Below are 14,287 nucleotides of genomic sequence, written 5' to 3' on the forward strand. Positions count from 1 at the left end.
TAGCAAGAGTCCTGCCAAGTCAGTTTAGGTAGAAACCCCATTCTTGGTATCCGATCAATTTCCGTATCCCCTGCTCTTGATGTGTACGTCCTTGGCCTGCCTCTAACAAGAATCCCCCAACTTGCTGTCTCCTTTTGGTAATTTTCCATCCACTGATCCCCTTACTGTGTTCCTGTAAATCCCCAGCCCGTCTTTGCTGTATTGGGAGTTGAGTTCAGTTTTACTGAAGCCTCTCTCCCCTATTGCAGTAGTACTGAATAAAATATTTCTTTACTACTTTTAACTAGTGCCTTAATTCATTTAACTAACTTTATTTCCTCTTGAGAGTTGTGTGAACTATTGCAAAATATTGAAAAATATGAGTTTTCACAATTCATTTAATCAAGCTAAAGTAACCCAGATAGCACCAAACTAAGTAAAAATATGTCTCTACAGTAAGACAAATACCTTGAACCAGTTTCTCCACCATTACAGGTCATTCTTACATTAGAAACTACATGAACATATTCATCATAGTTGCTCTGATAGAGAAATGGTCCTTGATAAAACTCACAACATAGAGTGTGCAGTTTTCAAACAAGTAGGCAGAGGGAATGGGGTAGGGGAGAGGGAGGACAAAAAAATAAAAAGTAAAGTAAAATAGAATAGAATAAAATAAAATAAAATAAACCACATATGCAAAAAACCCAGAAACAAAAATTTGGACAAATTAAAGATACATAAGGAGATGGTAGCAATAAATCCAGGTCTATCAGTAATCACTAGATATGCACATGGACTGAACTTTCCAATTAAAAGTAAAATACTGTAAGACTAGATTTTTAGAAACATAGCTATATGCTAAAACAAGGATACACACATCTTAAAAGTAGAATGTTGGGAAAAGATACATCTGGCAAATATTAACCAAAGAAAATTCATGTGGCTACATTTAGTTAAATAAAAAATAACACATTAAGAAAAAAATATTACTAGAAATAGGAAAGGTAATTACATATCAATAAAAAGTTAATTCACCAAGAAAAAATATTAATGAAATCTTACATATTTAACAATGTAGCTTCAAAATATATAAAGCAAAAGTTGACAGGAGAATTGACAAATCCATTACAGAGGTATTTTTAACCCGTCTTTATCAGTAACTGGTAGAAAAGCTGACCCCTCCCCCCAAAATGTCACTAAAGATACAGAATTTCTGAAGAGCAAAATAAACAACTTTGATTTAATGAATAGACATATAGAATACTGCATTCAAAAATTAATGAAAACACATTTTTATTACACTTTTTAAAAAAAAATGACCTCATGCTAGGCTATGAAGTAGTCTTAAACATTTCAAAGAATTGGTATCATAAAAGCCATATAATTTCACAATGCCAATTAGATATTTTTTTTAAGATTTATTTATTTATTTTAGAGAGCACACAAGCAGGGGAAGGGGCAGAAGGAGAGGGAGAGGGAGAGAATCTCAAGTAGGCTCCAACTCCCTGTTGAGCATGCAGAGCCTGATGCAGGGCTCGATCCCATGACCCTGAGATCATGACCTGAGCAGAAATCGAGAGTTGGCAACTTAGCTGACTGAGCCACCCAGGCGCACCCCAATTAGACATTTTTAAAAAGACTAGAAACTTCTTTAAAAATTTAGGTAAAGGGACTGTTTAGAGATTGGGCCAGTCATGCTAACAGATTCTTTTACCAAACTCCCATTGGACTCCTCTGATTTTTTTTCAACTGCCCCTCATTGCAGCAAGTACCTCCTTGGTGCTTGGACCCGAGGCTGCCTTTCTCTCCTCAAATTATCATCCCTGTTTCCTTAACTCAGGGGGACCCCCACTCTCTGCCTGGATCCCCTCCTCACTGCATCCTGGAAGCTCTGCAGGCTCTGAGCTGGGGCAGCCTTGGGGCTCCTGTCGTTTGGTTCCTGCCTCCAGACACTGTCCTGTTCTCCTATTGTTACATTTCATATAGTTCGTCTGGCTCTTTACTCATTTGGTGCTGGAAGTCTGGATCTTAGGCTTTCATCACAGGCAGAAGGGGAAGCTTGGGACTCTTTATTACTTTAAAATGACATGATTCTAGGGCGCCTGGGTGGCTCAGTCGTTAAGCGTCTGCCTTCGGCTCAGGTCATGATCCCAGGGTCCTGGGATCGAGTCCCACATCGGGCTCCCTGCTCGGCGGGAGGCCTGCTTCTCCCTCTGCCACTCCCCCTGCTTGTGTTCCTGCTCTCGCTACCTCTCTCTCTGTCAAATAAATAAATAAAAAATCTTTAAAAAAAAAAAATAAATAAATAAAAAATAAAAAAATAAAATGACATGATTCTAGGGGCACCTGGGTGGCTCAGTTGGTTAAGTGTCTGCCTTCCACTTGGGTCATGATCTCCAGGTCCTGGGATCGAGTCCCACATTGGGCTTCCTCCTCAGCAGGGAGTCTGCTTCTCCCTGTCCCTCTGCTGCTCCCCTGCTTGTGCTCTCTCTCTCTCTCCCTCCCTCTCCCTCTGCCCCTCCCCACTGCTCATTCTCTCTCTCTCAAATAAATAAATAAAATCTCTCTCTCAAATAAATAAATAAATAAGTAAAAGTTCTCTCTCTCTCAAATAAAATAATAAAATAAATAAATAAATAAAATCTCAAATAAAATAAATAAAATCAGTTGAGCGGCTGCCTTCGACTCAGGTCATGGTCTCAGGGTCTTGGGATCGAGCCCCGCATCGGGCTCCCTGCTCAGTGGGGAGCCTGCTTCTCCCTCTGCCTCTGCCCCTCCCACCCTTCCTGCTCGTGCTGTCTCTGTCTCTCTTTCTCTCAAATAAATAAATACAATCTTTAAAAAAAAAAAATGACATGATTCTAGCTTACTTCCTAGAACATTAGATTATTATTTTCAATACTGTGACTTCCCATATTTTAACAGGTTCGCAGGTAAGACATTAATAGATTGCCTCATGTTAAAATAACTTTTATTATTAAATTTAAAAATTTTTTAAATTAATTAAAAAAGGTGACTCCACTGAGATATTAAAAATCTTTTTCTTTTTCTCAACTCGAGTATAGCTGACATAATGTTACATTAGTCTCGGTGTATAACACGGTGATTTGACAAGTTTTTACCCTTGTTCACCACACGTGCTCACCACAAGGGTAGCTCCTTCTGTCACCATTTAATCCTATTACCTTATCATTGAGTATATTCCTTATGCTGTGCCATTTATTTATTCCAGTGACTTTTCATTCCATAACTGGAAGACAGTATCTTCCACTCCCCTTTACCCATTTTGCCCATCTCTCCACTCCCCTCCATCAGTTTGTTCTCTATATTTATATTTATTGGTCTGATTCTGCTTGTTTGCTTATTCATGTGTTTTTTTTTTTTAGATTCCACACACAAGTGAAATCATATGGTATTTGTCTTTCTCAATCTGACTGAAGGAACCTTTGTGCACTCTTGGTGGGAATATAAATTGGTGCAGCGACTGTGGAATACAGTATGGAAATTCCTCAAAAATTAAAAACAGAAATACCGTATGATCCAATATTCCCACTACTGGGTATTTACCCAAAGAAAACAAAACCACTAATTTGAAAAGATATGTGCACCCCTATGTTTATTGCAGCATTATTTATAAGAGCCAAGATATGGAAACAGCCTAAATGTCCATCACTGATAGATGAATGGATAAGGAAGAGGTGGTATATAAACACAATAGATTATTACTCATCCATAAAGAAGGATGAGATCATGTCATTTGTGACAGCATGGATAGACCTAGGGCATTATGTTAACTGAAATATTAAAAATCTTAAGGCAGCAAAGGAAGAAAAAGAAACTCTGGGACAAGAGCAGCCTTCTGGTCACAATAATCTAACAGCCACTTTTCTTTTTCTCCATATTTCCCACCCTAGCCTTAGGACCTTCACCAGCCCTAAGTTCCTATCCTGGCCCACAGGGCAACTCCGTGGATGATAGGCGTGACTCTGGGTACCTGGAGCCCTGTCTTTGCCCACAGAATCCTGGTGAGTGGAAGGTAAATGAGGCCCCTTGCAAGGACAGGTACCACATTCCCTAAAAAAGGAAGAGCCCCGTTCCAGGCCAGGAATTCCTTAGTTAAAATCCTTTTGTTCAGTCAGTTTTCAGATTTTTTTCATTCATGAACTTGAATAATATCCAGACACACAGATGCTTCCTGACAGGTTTATGAGTATGGGGATTGGACATTACTTGGCCCAGTGATGCTGGTTCCTGACCTTCCCATTTAAGGATTTCTCATCGCCCACCAGCAGACATAAAGGCATATATGGGCCTTATCAGCATAGAAGGAGAGTCTCTGAAAACCACTCACATATCAGGAGTGAGTCATGCCAAAGAGCATCCACATTTCTCTGGTCCTTCCAGGCCAGTCCTTGGAGAGATCAGGAAATCCAGAGTTTCCTACAAGAATGGGGAATACTTGGAAATGAGTTTCATCTTGAGTCAAGGAAGAAGAATCACATCCTTTTTTTTTTTTTTTTTTTTTTAAGATTTTATTTATTTATTTGACAGAGACACAGCGAGAGAGGGAACACAAGCAGGGGGAGTGGGAGTGGGAGAGGGAGAAGCAGGCTTCCTGCGGAGCAGGGAGCCCGATGCGGGGCTTGATCCCAGGACCCCAGGATCATGACCTGAGCCAAAGGCAGACGCTTAACGACTGAGCCACCCAGGCGCCCAAGAATCACATCCTGACAAGGACAGTTGCTTTGTGCCCAAGCCCAGGGCCATGAAGAAGAGCTGGCAACAATGTCCCCAGATGCTGGTGAGTTTGCAGGACTTACCCTGGACTGACTACATGCGGCCAACAAGTGAACCCTGGCCTGTCCTTATGGAGAAGCCCTGCAGCAGATGCTGGGCCAGAACTGGGAGGAACATATCTCCTCAGGTAGGTCTCTTCTATATTCGACTTTATGGCCCTTAAGTGACCAGCGTGGGCTGGCCCACCACACTGTGCCCTGAGCAGGGTGGAGAATTATGAGACCAGCTTCTGCCCATGGCCCTATCTGCATGAGACTGGAAAGGATTTAACACTCTGAGCTTGTCCCTGCCTCTCTTTCCTGGTTCCTCCTCAACAACTTGGGCTCAAAGCAGTGGCGCCATGGGATTCTGCTGCCAGCCTGTTCAGAGTGGCCATGGCCCCTATGGAAGGCAAGTCTTGAGGCAGTAATCCAGGGACAGAGGTCTGGGCCACCTAACCCAGCCCTGAAAGTGTCTGTTCCATATAACTCTTCCCTGTGCACATGGCCATGTCCCACTTCCCAGGACCAGCTCCAGGCCTGGCCCGTTTCTATGTTCCTGAGGGTCAGTTTGGGGTCCCTCCCACAAAAAACTATATTGAGGACACCCAAGTACTGGGATGGATACTGGGAACCTTGGGTCCTGGCTGGTCACATCTATACCCATTCTCTGTACTTCTGCTTGGAGACCTCAGGCCCCAGCAACAGTGGTGCTCTGACTCTGAACCAGATCTAGGACTTAAAGATGGGACTTAAAGTCATTTAAACCTGGATCCCACTTCTGTTTGAGAGGCCAGGGTTGCACCCATTGAATTGCAATATGAGAGGTTTAACACTGTGTTGGGTAGAGTTCACTAAAATAATCTAGCCAGTTAAAAAAATAAACCAGCAAATAGAAATAAAGATCTTGTGGGAGTGGTAAGTACTCAGATTTGCCACAATGTTATCTACCATATTGCCACACATTATGTACAATGTCCAGTTTCCAACAAAAAATATGAGACAGGAAAGGATGCCCCATATGTACATTGGGAAATAAGCAGGCCCCAGAAACTGCCTGTTAATAGATGTTGGATTAAACAGAAAAAGACCTCAAAATAGCTGGAAGGTACAATCAAAATGAAAAATTTACTAGAGGGTCTTAACAGATTTGAACTAGTTAAAGAAAGAATTAGCAAACTTGAAAATAGATTGATGGACAGAAATTATGTAATCTGAAAGAGAGAGAAGAAAGAATAAAGAAAAATGAAAGGAGACTCAGGGAAAATGTAGGTCATGGTTAAGCACACCCACATATGTTTAGTGGCAGTACCAGGGGAGAGAAGGGAGCAGAAAAATATTTTGAGGAAATAGTGACTGAAAATATCCAAAATTTATTGAAAAACAACAACCCACAGAGTCAGGAAGGTCAACAAACTCCAAGTAAAATGAATTAAAAGAGATCCACAATTAGATACATTATATTAAAAATACAAAGAGCCAAAACCAAAGAGATAATCTTGAATACAGCAGGAGAATAATCACTCATCACTTAGGAGGGAAACTTAGTAAGAATAACAGCTGTCTTCTTATCAGAAACAATGGAGGCTACAAAGCAGTGGGCTAACATATTCAAAGAGCTCAAAGGAAAAAAAAATCTGTCAAAGAAGAATCACATATTCAGCAAAGCTATCTTTTTTTTTAAGATTTTATTTATTTATTTGAGAGAGAGCACACATGAATAAGCATGGGGAGTGGGAGAGGGGGAAGCAGGCTCCCCACTGAGCAGGGAGCCCGATGCGGGGCTCGATCCCAGGACCCTGGGATCATGACCTGAGCCGAAGGCAGATGCTTAACCGACTGAGCCACCCAGGCAACCCTCAGCAAAGCTATCTTTTAAAAATGAAGACAAAAATAAAGACAACCCCAGATAAACAAAAATAAAATTTGTTCCTACCAAACCCATCTTGCAAAACATTAAAGGAAGTTTTTCAGATGATAATTTAAATTGGCATGATAAAACAGAATGCTGGAAAAGGTAATTGTGTAATTATAAAAGTATATATTCATATTTCTTACCCTTTGCTTAACTGATTTACAAAGTAACAATATAAAGCAGTATGCAGGTAATGTATTGTCAGGCCTAACATTTAGAAATATGTATTTGTCAGTACAGCACAAAGAAGGTAGATAGAAGCAAAGCTGTTCGGGGCTAAGGATATTACTCGAGATAGTGTCTCATCGTGGTTATAATTTGCATTTCCCCAATAATTAATTTTGAATAGCTTTTTATTTACTGGAATGAAGAAAACCAGAAATGGTAAATAATGAGGTTAATATAAAAAAAGCTATAAATATTTACTTGTTCTCCTTTCTTTTCTCAGCTTCAAAAGTCATAACATTACATAATAACTATAACAATGTACTTGTTGGGTTTGTAATATTTATAGATGTAGTATATCTAACAATAACACCATAAAAAGGGGCGAAGGGGAATAGTTATATAGGAGTAATGTTTCTATATCTCACTGGAACTAAGTTAAATAAATCTGAAGCTGAGTTTAGTAAGTTAAGATGTAGAAGGTAAGCCCTAGAGGAAACACTAAAGAAACAACTTTAAAAATTATAGTGAAATTCTTTATAGATTTTGGGTACTAGCCCTTTATCTGATATGTCGTTTGCAAATACCTTCTCCCATTCTGTTGGTTGTCTTTTGGTTTTGTTGACTGTTTCCTTTGCTTTGCAAACGCTTTTTATCTTGATGAAGTCCCAATAGTTCATTTTTGCCCTTGCTTCCCTTGCCTTTGGCGATGTTTCTAGGAAGAAGTTGCTGCAGCTGAGGTCGAAGAGGTCGCTGCCTGTGTTCTCCTTTAGGATTTTGATGGACTCCTGTCTCATATTTAGGTCTTTCAACCATTTTGAGTCTATTTTTGTGTGTGGTGCAAGGAAATGGTCCAGTTTCATTCTTCTATATGTGGCTGTCCAATTTTCCCAACACCATTTGTTGAAGAGACTGTCTTTTTTCCATTGGACATTCTTTCCTGCTTTGTCAAAGATTAGTTGACCATAGAGTTGAGGGTCCATTTCTGGGCTCTCTATTCTGTTCCACTAATAATATGTGTCTGTTTTTGTGCCAGTACCATACTGTCTTGATGATGACAGCTTTGTAGTAGAGCTGGAAGTCCGGAATTGCGATGCCGCCAGCTTTGCTTTTCTTTTTCAACATTCCTCTGGCTATTCGAGGTCTTTTCTGGTTCCATACAAATTTTAGGATTATTTGTTCCATTTCTTTGAAAAAAGAAGATGTGGTATATATATACAATGGAATATTATGCAGCCATCAAAAGGAGTGAGATCTTGCCATTTGCAACAACGTGGATGGAACTGGAGGGTGTTATGCTGAGCGAAATAAGTCAATCAGAGAAAGACATGTATCATATGACCTCACTGATATGAGGAATTCTTAATCTCAGGAAACAAACTGAGGGTTGCTGGAGTGGTGAGGGGTGGGAGGGATGGGGTGGCTGGGTGATAGACATTGGGGAGGGTATGTGCTATGGTGGGCACTGTGAATTGTGCAAGACTGTTGAATCACAGACCTGTACCTGTGAAACAAATAATACATTATATGTTAAAAAAAAAAAGAAGAAGAAGAAGAAGAAGATAGCAGGAGGGGAAGAATGAAGGGGGAAAAATCGGAGGAGGAGATGAACCAAGAGAGACGATGGACTCTGAAAAACAAACTGAGGGTTCTAGAGGGGAGGGGGGTGGGAGGATGGGTTAGCCTGGTGATGGGTATTAAAGAGGGCACATTCTGCATGGAGCACTGGGTCTTATGCACAAACAATGAATCATGGAACACTACATCAAAAACTAACGATGTAATGTATGGTGATAAACATAACAATAAAAAATTTAAAAAATTATAGTGAAAAAAATCATAGAAATTAAAATGTTATTTTGTAAAATTTCCGCTTACTGTAAAAGAGGAATAGAGGAACAAAAACTACATAAGACATACAGAAAACAAAAGCTAAAATGCAGTTGTAAATAAAACTATGTCAATAAAAGCCTTAAATGTGAATGGAATACAACACATTCAAAAGGTGAGATTGGGCGCCTGGGTGGCTCAGTCGGTTAAGCATCTGCTTTCAGCTCAGGTCGTGATCTCAGGGTCTTGGGATCACGTCCCATGTCAGGCTCTCTGCTCAATGGGGAGTCTGCTTTTCCTTCTACCTTTCCCCCCTACTCGTGATCTCTCTCTCTCTCTCTCAAATAAATAAATTAAAAAAAAAAAAGGTGAGATTGTCAGTCTAGATTTAAAAAAAAAAGATTGAACCATATGCTGTCTACAGGAGACACATTAGATTCAAAGATACAAATAGATAGAAAATAAAAGGATGAATAAATATATTTCATGCAAAGAGCAATCACAATAAAGCTGGACTAGCTATACTAGTAAAAGACAAGATAGACTTCTAAACAAAAAATGTTGAGGCACCTGGATGGCTCAGTCAGTTAAGGCTTCAACTCTTGATTTCGCCTCAGGTCAAGATGTCAGGGTTGTGAGATCGTGCCCCAACGTTGAAAAATAAAGTGCAACAAGAACAATCCAAAAGTTATTTTATTTCCAATGATTACATCTCCAGGGGATAAATTTTCAAATAGGAAATTTATGTGAGTAAATTTTGTTTCCTCCCTCTGTCTCTCTCCCCCCCCCCCAAAAATGTTACTAGAGATGAAGAAGGACATTTTATAATGATGAAAAAGCCATTCCATTAAGAATATATAATAATTCAAGGGATGAACCATTCTGCATTCCTCTCAGTAATGTGTGACTGTTCTAATTGTACTATATTCTTGTCTGCACTTGGCATTGTCAGTCTTCTAAATTTTAGGCATTCTGGGCTGTGTGTGTGTGTGTGTATGTGATGATGTCTCATTGTGGTTATAATTTACATTTCCCCAACAATCAATTTTGAATAGCTTTTTATGTGCTTAATCGACGTTTGTGTATCTTCTTAAGTGAAGGGTCAGATCTTTTGGGGGGGGACTGTTTGTGAATGTTCTTTATATATTCTGCATTAAAGCCCTTAATGAGAAAAGCAGGTATAATAATTAAAAATATAAATGCACCTAATAACAGAGCACTAAAAACATTAAGCAAAAACTGACAGAAAAGGGGGCACCTGGGTGGCTCAGTCAGTTAAGCATCCAACTCTTGATTTTGGCTCAGGTCATGATTTGGTTTGGTGAGTCTTTTGTTGAATCCTGCACATTTTGAATATTGCTGTGAAACTCTGGATCTTATTTGAACCTTCTATTTCACCTGGCTTGCTTTGATACTGCTCTAGCAAAGGAAGCGGAGGTGCTACTTCATTATGGCCATGGAGGGTAGAAGCCCTATTTCCCCATTTGCTGCCCCCCCCACCACCAAATACCCAAGGAGGTAAGGGTCTCCTTTTTATTGCTTGGTAGTGGGATTTCTAGTTCCGCAGTAGGCCTTCACTGACATTATTCTGGCTGAGGGGTTAGAGTGCCTTGTTCCTACTCTTTTGGCCTCCAGTGACACCATGAGGTGGGATTGTGGCCTCGTTACTGCTGGGCAGTAGTAAAAGTTCCGGCTCTGCACTAGGCCTCCTCTGATACCACCCCAGAAGGGAGGGGGAGGGGATGCTCTCTTACTAATACTGAGTGGGAGTGGGGAATGTCCAGGTGCCCCACCTGGTCTCCACTGTCATTGCTGAGAAAGTGGGGTGTTCATTGCCAGCCAGCATGGATGCATGTCCTAGCACTTGGGCTTTTCGGACACCACCCAGCAGGGTTCTATGAGCTCTTTTTACAGCCTCACAAGCAGGGGGGACATCTAGGCTCCCCACTCAGCCTTTGCTGGTGCGGGTAGTGACAGGACCAGTTTTTTCTGTGTTGTTTGGCTAGAGTAGAGTGGTTAATGTCTAAGAGTTTTTTGTCTTGCTAGGGGTACCCCTTTCTTGGCCCTTTGGTTATAAAGAAAGCAGGTTCTTGTTGGGGCTTTGCAATATTTTTGTGTGTCTGTCTAGGTTCCTGCTTCTTCAGCTCCAAGTCTGGGGCATATGAGGCAAAAAACCCCACAATCACATCATTCCTCTTTTCCTGAGGTTCGCGAACTACCTGACCTATCTTCTCTCCACTTCTCAGTCTTTTTATGAGTTTTTAGGTGTACTTAGTGGGGAAAATAGGGAAAATTATATCTGTCTACTCCATCTTCCTACAACAATTCATTTTTAGGTTGAAATTTTTAGTTCATAATGTATAATTTAATTATTTTATCCAACAATATGTGCTAATAGTATTACTAACAATTTGATTGATGAAAATAGGATTTCTTTGTAGTTCTTTTTGTGCTCATCTCAACATTTCTACACAAAAGTGCGTAAGATAGAAATATAAAATTTTGAGTTGATCTACACCATTAGGAACCATAAAGAAAGTAGATGCAGTAGATGAAACAACACAGTGGAATTTGTAGAGTTGAAAAGGCCAGAGACTATATAACTTGAAGCAGAATGGGGGCAGACAAATATGCAGGTCTCTTGACTCTTCGTCCAGTCTTCCAATAGGAAGTTATCTCTCAAAATGAAAAACTTTTTCTTATAGCTCTTAGAAAATGTATTCCTGACACACTTGATTTATAACCTGAAACATACTGGCCTACAATACTAACTGGATTCATCTTCTGATTTTGAAAGTATAACTGCACCTTGATTTTGAAAAATGTCACAAGGTCAGCTTTGAGCGTTCTGTCATCTGTGGCATTTGACGTAAGACCAGGACAACTGTCCGGGACCAAGAATGGAGCGACCCTCTGCTCTCTTTGTGCTGCGCACTGAGAACATTTTTCACAGACTCTCCCAACGCCTACTCCCGAGAACCTGTCTTTCAGCCAGTTTCACAAGCCAGAAATTACCAAATCATCCTTCAGTCCCATCAGACAACATAGTCTTCAAATTGACCATTTGCTCCTCAGATATAAATAGTGACTTAATATCTAAAGGATCATACCCCAGCTCTTACAGTTTCAGACAGCACTCAGGGTCTCTGATAACCTAATTCTAGCTTTCATTTCCAGTATTATTTTTTGTTTTATCCTATCAGGAGCCCTCTACACCAGCAAGGCTAGTTTCCCTGCTGGTCCCTACAGATGCTGTATTCACTCTCCCTCTGAGTCTTTTGCTCCTATAGGACACTTGTCCTTGCCTTTTCTTTCCTCTCCAGGTATTATGATTCCATCCATTCTTCAGATCTGAATGATAACAATTCTGCTCTGAATTCTTAGAATACAGTCTTGGTCAATTCTTCAGACTTCTATTTATTAAGGAAGAAACCTGATCTTACACACACATACACATATATGATGATATATTATGACCAAGTAGGATTTATTTCAGGAATGTGATGTTGGTTAACATAAAAATTCAATCAATGTACTTCTCTATTAAAGTATGAAGAGAAGGGGCGCCTGGGTGGCTCAGTCGTTAAGCGTCTGCCTTCGGCTCAGGTCATGATCCCAGGGTCCTGGGATGGAGCCCCGCATCGGGCTCCTTGCTCAGTGGGAAGCCTGCTTCTCCCTCTCCATCTCCCCCTGCTTGTGTTCCTTCTCTCGACGTCTCTGTCTGTCAAATAAATAAATAAAATCTTTAAAAAATAAAGTATGAAGAGAAAATAATATGGTCACTTTGATCCAATGCAGAAAATGAATATGACAAAATACTACCTTTTTTAGAAAAAGATTTATTTATTTATTTATTTGACAGTGAGAGAGACAGCAAGAGAGGGAACACAAGCAGGGGGAGTGGGAGGGGGAGAAGCAGGCTTCCTGCGGAGCAGGGAGCCCGATGCGGGACTCGATCCCAGGACCCTGGGATCATGACCTGAGTCAAAGGCAGACGCTTAACGACTGAGCCACCCAGGCGCCCCAAATACTACCATTTGTGATTTTAAAAAAAAAACTCACAGCACACTAGGAATTCAAGGGAATGTCCTTATTCTGATAACAGATAACCACAAATTAAAGGTAACACATTAAATGGTAAAACACTGAATGTTAGTATTTGTATTCAACATTGCACTGGCTTGTGCCATATAGTACTATAATGTAAGAAAATAATTTAAAAGCTGTTACAAGTAGAAAAGAAAAAACAAGTTAGCCATTATTTACAGATGATGATATGCAGAAAATCCAAAAGAATACACAAATAAGCTATCGGAAAAAAGTGAATTTATCAAGGTTACTGGATATAAGGTCAATATATAAAAATCAGTTGTATTTCTATGTACTAGTAACAAATAATTGGAAAATGAAGTTTAAAAAATACTTCCTACAGTAGTACGGTGAGCACATCCTGTCCTCTCATGATTCCTCATCATTGCACAAACTTTCTTCTGATGCCTCTGATGTGAATGCCTTTCCATCTACCTCCACACACCTGTTGAACATTTTTTTCCAGTCTCTCTTCAGGCTTATCACTCTTAAAGCATTCTTTCTTCCCCTTCCTAAGTAGTTTTTTTGTTTTTTAAGATTTTATTTATTAGACAGAGAGTGAGAGCACAAGCGGGGAGGAGAGGGAGAAGCAAGCTCCCCACTGAGCAGGGAGCCCAACTCAGGGCTCGATCCCAGGACCCCGGGATCGTGACCTGAGCCGAAGGCAGACGCTTAACCGACTGAGCCATCCAGGCACCCCCCCTTTCCTAAACAGTTTCTAAACTCTAATTCACAAGCACATTTTTTCTTTAAAAAAAAGTAACACAGGTGCCAGACATATAAAAGTGATAAAAGTGGAGCTTTTGACACGAGAATATAGAATGAACTCAGAGCCATGACTTTCTAAAAACATCTGCAAATCACAGATCGAAACTCATTAACATATTTTAGGCACCCAAAGACCCCAAAATTGCTAATATAATTAACATCTCTAAAAAATGACATCTTTCTCCTGCTTTACAGAAGGTCAGCAGGAGGAAATTTCTTCACCTCCAAATCAAACAGAAACTTAATCTGCATTCCCATCTTTCTGTAGGCTTTTCCCTCCAGCCTAAGGTAAGGTTAATTTCTTCACCTGTGCTCTAACCCTAATTCCCTTAGAACATCGCAGAAAATTTGTCTCACCTAATGATCTCTTCTTTAACTCACCCTCAGCATGTGTATACAGTTGTCCCATTAACATAGAAATCATTTTCTCCCCTCTAAATACAGCCCTCTTTTCTTCTCTTCCTTTAAGCTTCTTGAAACATGTCTAAAACAGCCCACTAGTTCTCACCTTCCTAGTAACAATCCAAACTAGAACAATCTGGCTTCCATTCACCGTAAATCACTGAAGTTGTCTCCAGTACTCTCCTGGTTACTATTCCAGCTTACTCCTCACTTGATTCGTGGCACCTAACACTACTGGACCATCTGACATTCATTTCTCCTTGGGCTCAGTGGCATCACTCTTCTGGCTGTAGAGCCATTCCTTTTCATCTAGTTCAATTCCTCCTCTTTCACCAACTCCCTATGTATTGATGTTTTCCTG

This window comes from Phoca vitulina, unplaced genomic scaffold, assembly GCF_004348235.1.
Source record: "Phoca vitulina isolate PV1807 unplaced genomic scaffold, GSC_HSeal_1.0 scaffold87, whole genome shotgun sequence".
In the NCBI taxonomy this organism is placed as follows: Eukaryota; Metazoa; Chordata; class Mammalia; order Carnivora; family Phocidae; genus Phoca; species Phoca vitulina.